The 7,648-nt window shown below is 39.0% G+C and overlaps 2 pseudogenes; one reads left to right on the top strand and one right to left on the bottom strand.

The window, feature by feature from the left end:
- Positions 1–854: 854 nt before the first annotated feature.
- Positions 855–2,883, bottom strand: LOC113300442 (annotated as a pseudogene).
- A 2,116-nt stretch (positions 2,884–4,999) lies between these two features.
- On the top strand, positions 5,000–5,099 carry LOC113300765 (annotated as a pseudogene).
- The last annotated feature ends 2,549 nt before the right edge of the window (positions 5,100–7,648 follow it).

The following is a 7,648-nucleotide window of genomic DNA, read 5'->3' as shown; positions in this document are numbered from 1 at the left end:
AGGGATAAATTTCTAGGCTCTGGAGTTTATTTATTGCAACGAAAAGGTAACAAAAAGTTCTACCCCACCCCCAAACTTAAATCTAACATTGTCCTCAATGTTTCTAATCAAAGAACAGTACCAAAAATATAAGTAACATGAGGAAATAGTAAAGAGAGAAGTCGGAAAGATAGTACCTGGGTGAAGTGTAACCAAAAACCTACAAAAATATTATACAACATACAAAATCGCCTCGATGGTCAATCAAGGTAAACAGGGTCCTCCAGAGGGACCTCCTCAACATCACCTGTAGGAAAAGGCTCTAAAAAGGGCTTCAATCGCTGACCGTTAACCTTCGAAGAACTACTACCATCTGGTGTCTCAATCTCAACAGCGCCATGAGGAAAAACAGTACGGACCACAAAAGGACCGGTCCACCGAGAGCGCAACTTCCCGGGGAATAGATGCAAACGAGTGTCATACAGAAGAACTTTTTGACCTGGAGAAAATGACTTTCGTAAAATATTCCTATCATGCACAAGTTTCATTTTGTTCTTATACTCCTTAGCACTATCGTATGCATCTCTACGAATCTCGTCCAACTCATTGAGCTGGAGCTTTCTTTGAGCTCCTGCCTTGTCAAGTGAAAAGTTTAAGTTCTTAATAGCCCAATAGGCTCGATGCTCTAACTCAACAGGCAGGTGACATGCCTTGCCAAACACTAAACGATAAGGTGACATTCCAATGGGTGTCTTAAACGCAGTACGGTAAGCCCATAAGGCATCAGTAAGCCTCGACGACCAGTCTTTCCTATTTGGATTAACTGTTTTCTCTAGAATACGTTTAATTTCCCTATTGGAAACCTCTACCTGACCACTAGTCTGAGGGTGATATGGGGTTGCTACTTTATGGGTAATACCGTATTGTTTCATTAAAAGAGCAAACGGTCTATTACAAAAGTGTGAACCTCCATCACTAATTATAGCTCGCGGCGTACCAAAACGTGTAAGTATATTCTCTTTCAAAAACTGGACTACGACCCTGTGGTCATTCGTTTTACACGGAACCGCCTCAACCCACTTAGACACATAGTCTACACCGACAAGTATGTAAAGATAACCAAACGAAATAGGAAATGGACCCATAAAATCAATGCCCCACACATCAAAGACCTCAATCACTAAAATAGGGTTCAAAGGCATCATATTTCTACGGGAAATGGTTCCTAACTTCTGGCAACGCTCACAAGAAACACAATGACTATGGGAATCTTTAAACAACGAAGGCCAGTAAAATCCACACTGCAAAATCTTAGCAGCAGTCTTCTTAGCACTAAAATGACCCCCACATGCATGTTCATGACAAAAGGAGATAATACTAGACTGGTCACTCTCAGATACACATCTCCTAATAATCTGGTCCGGACAATACTTAAACAGATAAGGATCGTCCCAAAAGAAATGCTTAACCTCGGCTAAAAACCTAGAACGATCTTGCTTACCCCAATGTTGAGGGTTCGACCAGTAACAAGATAATTCACTATATTTGCATACCAAGGTGATTGGGAAACAGAGAACAATTGTTCATCAGGAAAGCTATCCCTTATAGGAAGGGAATCACTAGGGGAACTAACAACTAGCCTAGACAAGTGGTCTGCTACTACATTTTCTGCACCCTTTTTGTCTCTAATGTCTGGGGAAAATTCCTGTAACAAAGGATCCATCTAATCAATCTAGGTTTGGTATCCTTCTTAGATAAAAGGTATTTCAAAGCAGCATGATCTGTATAGATTATGATCTTAGAACCTAATAGGTAGGACCTAAACTTATCCAAGGCAAACACGATGGCTAAAAGTTCCTTCTCGGTAGTTGTAGTTCATTTGGGCATCATTCAGAGTTTTGCTAGCATAATAAATCACATGAAGTAATTTGTTTTCTCGTTGTCCTAAAACGCCTATAGCATAATCTGAAGAATCACACATAATTCAAAGGGTAGGTTCCAGTTAGGTGCCTGGACTATCGGGGCAGTAGTGAGTAAAGTTTTAAGCTTCTCAAAAGCCTCTAAACAAGCATCATCAAAGACAAACTTAACATCTTTTGCAAGCAAATTGCAAAGAGGTCTAGAAATCAAGCTAAAATCCTTAATGAATCGACGGTAAAAACCTGCATGCCCTAGGAATGACCTAATATCTTTTACGGTTTTTGGGACCTGTAAAGTCTTAATAAGGTCAACTTTGGCTTTGTCTACCTCTATACCCTTTGAAGAGACGATGTGCCCTAACACAATTCCTGATTTAACCATGAAATGGCATTTTTCCCAATTAAGCACTAAATTTTTTTCCTTACACCTAGTCAACACTAATGTCAAATGATGCAAGCACTCATCGAAAGATGAACCAAACACTGAAAAATCATCCATAAAGACCTCTAAGAACCGTTCTACCATATCAGAAAATATGCTCATCATACAACGCTGAAAAGTTGCAGGGGCATTACATAGCCCGAAAGGCATGCGTCTATACGCAAAGGTACCAAAGGGACAGGTAAAAGTGGTTTTCTCTTGGTCTTCTGGGGCAATAACGATCTGATTATAACCGGAGTAGCCATCTAAGAAGCAATAGTGACTATGTCCAGCTAATCGCTCTAGCATTTGGTCGATAAAAGGAAGGGGAAAGTGATCCTTCCTTGTGACCTTGTTCAATTTCCTATAGTCAATACACACACGCCATCCCGTGGTCACTCGGGTTGGGATTAATTCATTATTATCATTCTGGACTACAGTGATACCTGATTTCTTGGGGACAACCTGAACAGGGCTGACCCACTTACTGTCTGAAATTGGGTAAATAATACCCGCATCTAACAACTTAAGCACCTCTTTTCGAACTACCTCTTTCATGTTAGGGTTCAGTCGACGTTGCATCTCCCTAGAAGGTTTGGAGTCTTCCTCTAAATGAATCTGATGCATACACATAGTATGACTTATACCCTTAATGTCTGCTATAGTCCACCCTAAAGCTTCCTTATTGTCTTGAAGTACATTTACTAGCCTACTTTCCTTATCACTATCCAAATCGGAAGCTACAATCACAGGTAAAGTCTCAGATGGGCCTAAAAACACATACTTTAGAGTATAGGGTAGTGGTTTAAGGTCCAACTTTGGGGGCTCTTCTAAAGAAGGAATTAGGGTAGTCTCAGAAACTGGTCTAACACATGGGTAGAATCTAATAGAGCATTCACCTGTTCAATAGTGTTATCGTCGTCAAAATCTAAACCAAAATGGGATAGACAACTTTCTAATGGGTCTTCAGACAAAATGTTTGGTAATGACTCCTGAACTAAGGCTTCTATCATGTTCACCTCTTCAAAACATGTGTCATCTAGCTCATGAGGTTTCTTACTGACATTAAAAATGTTCATCTCCATAGTCATATTACCAAAAGATAAACTCATCACACCATTTCGACAGTTAATGATCGCATTAGACGTAGCTAAAAATGGGCGACCTAAAATCACAGGTATCTGGTTCTCTGGGTCAGGGACAGGTTGGGTATCTAGGACCACGAAATCCACTGGATAAATAAACTTGTCGACCTCAATAAGAACATCCTCGATAACACCTCGAGGGATTTTAACAGACCTATCAGCTAACTGCAGTGTCATCTGAGTAGGTTTCATTTCACCAAGTCCTAGCTGTAAGTATACATGGAATGGCAGTAAGTTCACACTGGCTCCTAAGTCAAGTAAAGCTTTTTCTACCCGGAAGTTACCTATTGTGCAAGCAATGGTAGGAGAACCTGGGTCTTTGTACTTTGGAGTTGTGGTGTTCTGAATGATTGAACTTACGTGACTAGCTAAAAAGGCTTTCTTATGGACGCTAAGTTTTCGCTTTCGCGTACACATATCCTTAAGGAACTTGGCATAAGCAGGAATTTGCCTAATTGCATCTAATAAGGGAAGGTTTATGGTAACTTGCTTAAAAACCTCCACTATGTCATTAAAGTTCGATTCCTTCTTTGTTGGTACTAATAGCTGAGGAAATGGGGCTCTAGGCCTAAAATCAGACCTTTCAGGAACCGAATTCACATCATCAGAAACTTTATCAGTCTCTTCAGCTACTGGTCCTGAGAGGTGAGATCCTGAGGGGTGAACTACAGTATGTTCACTATCGGGCATGGTTACCTTATTGTCTACAACTCTACCACCTAAGGGTTCTAACAGCATTCAATTGATTCGATGGTTTTGCACCTAATTCATGAACTCCTCTAGGGTTGGGTTGTGTTTGACTAGGAAACTTACCTTTTTCTCTCAAAGAATCACTTATCAGACCAACCTGGGTTTTTAACTCGGAAATAGCCTGACTATTTTCTTGTCCTATCCTGTTACTAGCTTGTAGACTCTGTTCTACGGATAACTGAATTTTGCAGTTTGCTGAGTTAACAAGGCGAGAGATTCCTCTAAACTTAGGATTTTCTTATCTGACTGATTCTGAAACTGAGCTAGTCCTGAAGGATTCTTAGTATAGCCAAAACCTGGGGGAGCATTAGAATTACTAAACTGACCTTGACTTTGGCCCTTAGACCACGAAAGGTTCGGATGGTTTCTCCAACCAGGATTATAGGTTTCTGAATATGGGTCAATCTTTTGACGGTTATCAAATCTAGTGTTATTATAAAGAGCATTGGCTGCTCTTCAATATTCTGGCCTTCCCAAAAAGGCTCCACTCTACCACTAGTCTGGCCCACTTCTAAGGCTTCTAACCTTTTTGCTATAGCAGCAATTTTGGCATCTGATTCATAGCCTCCTTCTACCCTATTAACGTTTCCTCTACTTAAAAGAATTTTTTCTGGGGTGCCCTACTATTTTCCCATTGCTGGGTTTTTTCGGCGATTTCATTAAAAAATTCCATCGCCGCATCAACAGTTTGGTTTTCAAATCCACCAGTGCATAGAGACTCAACCATGGTCGTTGTGGAATAATCTAAACCCTCATAAAGGATCTGAACTAGCCTAACCTTTTCTAAACCATGATGAGGACACTGGGATAATAAATCATTGAACCTTTCCAAATACCTATATAAAGATTCTCCCTCTTGTTGTGAAAATGTGCATATTTGCGTCCTAATAGACGATGTTTTGTGCCTAGGGAAAAACTTATTGAAAAAGGCAGATGTAAGTTGTTCATATGTCTCAATTGACTCGGAGTCCAAACTATACAGCCACGACTTGGCCTTATCTTTCAGGGAAAATGGGAATAACCTAAGTTTCAAAGCATCATCATCTAAGCCTCTAATTCTTAGAGTACTACAAATTTCCTCAAAATCCCTAACATGGTAATAAGGGTTTTCATTTTCTTTCCCTAAAAAGATTGGGAGCATCTGTAAGGTCCCAGGTTTCAGTTCATAGGGTGCCTCCGTTTCAGCTAACTTAATACACGAAGGACGAGTAGTCCTAGTTGGATTCAACAAAGCTTTCAAAGTTGCCATTTCTGGCGCTATCGGAGCATGGATTCTCTCCTCAGTCAAAGACGTTCAAAAACAGACTCTTCAAAAGTCGGACTTTCTAGATTAAGGTAATCGAGACGCTTCGAACTACTAGGTTTCTCTTTAACAAATCTACCTAGTGCGTCTCTTTTACGTTCAGGCATACAATAGAATTTTCTAAATTGGAAGGGTAAGCAAACACAGATCAAGGCCGACTCAACCAAATCAAACCTATTGATTTCTAGCAACAAAAAGCATGATGGCTCCACTTAGATTGTTTCTAGACCAGCTTCTAATCCTTCGAACGGGAATTCGTTACAATTTAAGCAAACCCCTCTGGAATCAATCCGAGTTAACGTAAGTTGAATAGAGGCGAGGGAAGCTCGGTGGAGCTTTGATACCCAAGGCCTCACCGGTATTACAAGGCGGCGCAGTCACGCATTCAACTTACAGAAACCGTCAAGAACTTCGAAGTATGCTTAAAAGAGTAACCAATATTTTTCGAATGACTTTCCTGTTAAGCTCGTTACCCTATCGGTCTCGTTCTAGTCAAAATTTTAGGCTTAGGTTCGCGTAGGTTACGTGTTCCTAAAGCGGGCAAGAAGAGAACGGTGATGAAATCCGAACCCTTATCTTGTATGGCCAGGCCTTGCCCTTTACTAGAAAAATAAATGTCCGTATTCAGTCCTCAACATATATGCATACGAAGGAGTCCAGTAACTCGCTGACAGGGGATTCGCGAGTGTTTAGAATCTTACCTCCCGTTCCAGACGGGGGATGAATCGGTTGTAGTCGACTCGGGCCACTGACTCCGATGTCTAGTGTACGAACCCAAGGTGCAGAGACAATATCGTAATTGTCCTCCTTCTCTGCAAACAGTTTATATTTAAAGTACCCTTCCGTAGGGTAATAAAAAAAATAATGTCCCAAAGTCCAAAAGTCCAAAAGTCCAAAAAGTAAAGAAAAATTACAAAAATAATAAACCCTAATACAGTTTTTTTTTCTAAAAGAAAATAAACAAACCCTAAACTAAAATTGTCTTCTTTTATGTTCTTTTTGCTTTAATCGTTAGCTCCAAGTCTTTATGAAATCACCAAACTCTTTGGCTCAATTTTTTTTATGATCCAGAACCTGTAGACACAAGATAAATACCCAAAAACATAAAAAAGAACAAAAATAATAAAAAAAAAATAAACAAAAAATAAATAAATCTAAAACCCTAAAAACAAGTCCCCGGCAGCGGTGCCAAAAATTGATGTGATTTGTAGATAGTGGTAAAAGTGGTTCGATTCTCAGACTTGTGAAGGATATTAATTAGACTTAAATTCTAATATTAAAATAGAAAACTCACTAAAAATTATAGCAAACTCAATCAAAGTTGATATCAATATTAAAAGAACACTAAGGCTAAGATTCCACTATTTTTCAAGTTCAAAGTGATTAAACCAATACTTATATCTGTGCAATTTTCTCGTTTAATTTGATTCTAAAATATTGCAACAAGTAGATTTTCAAAAGTAATAATTGTAAATACCAAGTATGAAGCATCAAAAGTCTTAAAACTAAGCATACTCCATCAAGATAGATCACAATCACTCAAATAAAAATCATATTCAATAATAGTTCAAGGCAAATAATCATATAATTATTGCAAATAAAAAGATAAAATAGAATATACCACTTTTTTTTTGGAAAAATAGCTTCCTCTATCGCCTCAGCAATGGGGTTTAGCTCCTCATATTAATCATGGTCTCAAAATATGTGTTTGTTGCTCAAAAGATGATTAAAAGAGTGAAAATTAATAACACAGACTGTTTGCAACAGTGTATCGGAGTTACAAAACAGCTGTTACAATGGAACTGTTACAGAAAACTGTTGTAAATACTGTTGCTTTGTCGCTGATTTTAAGACCCCAGAAACGACTGTCTTCAATGGCCTTTTGTTCTTCGTGTTCTTCCTTTTGCACCAGCAGAAACAATTTCCTGCAACTCTTGATTTCGTTCTCTGTTCTTCTCTAAACTTCCCCCAACTCTCGACTTCTCTTCTATATGAGCCAAACAATCTATTTATATCAAAAATACCGATTAAGTCTCTCCCAAATCTTCCAAAATCTCTTCCCCTCTCTTCACGGCAAAGTTGCGGCAATTTCTTATTTTGGAATTTCAACATGTTTTTGGGCTTTCCTTTT

This window comes from Papaver somniferum, chromosome 7 (genome assembly GCF_003573695.1).
Source record: "Papaver somniferum cultivar HN1 chromosome 7, ASM357369v1, whole genome shotgun sequence".
Lineage (NCBI taxonomy): Eukaryota > Viridiplantae > Streptophyta > Magnoliopsida > Ranunculales > Papaveraceae > Papaver > Papaver somniferum.
This window is presented reverse-complemented; position numbering and strand designations above follow the sequence as displayed.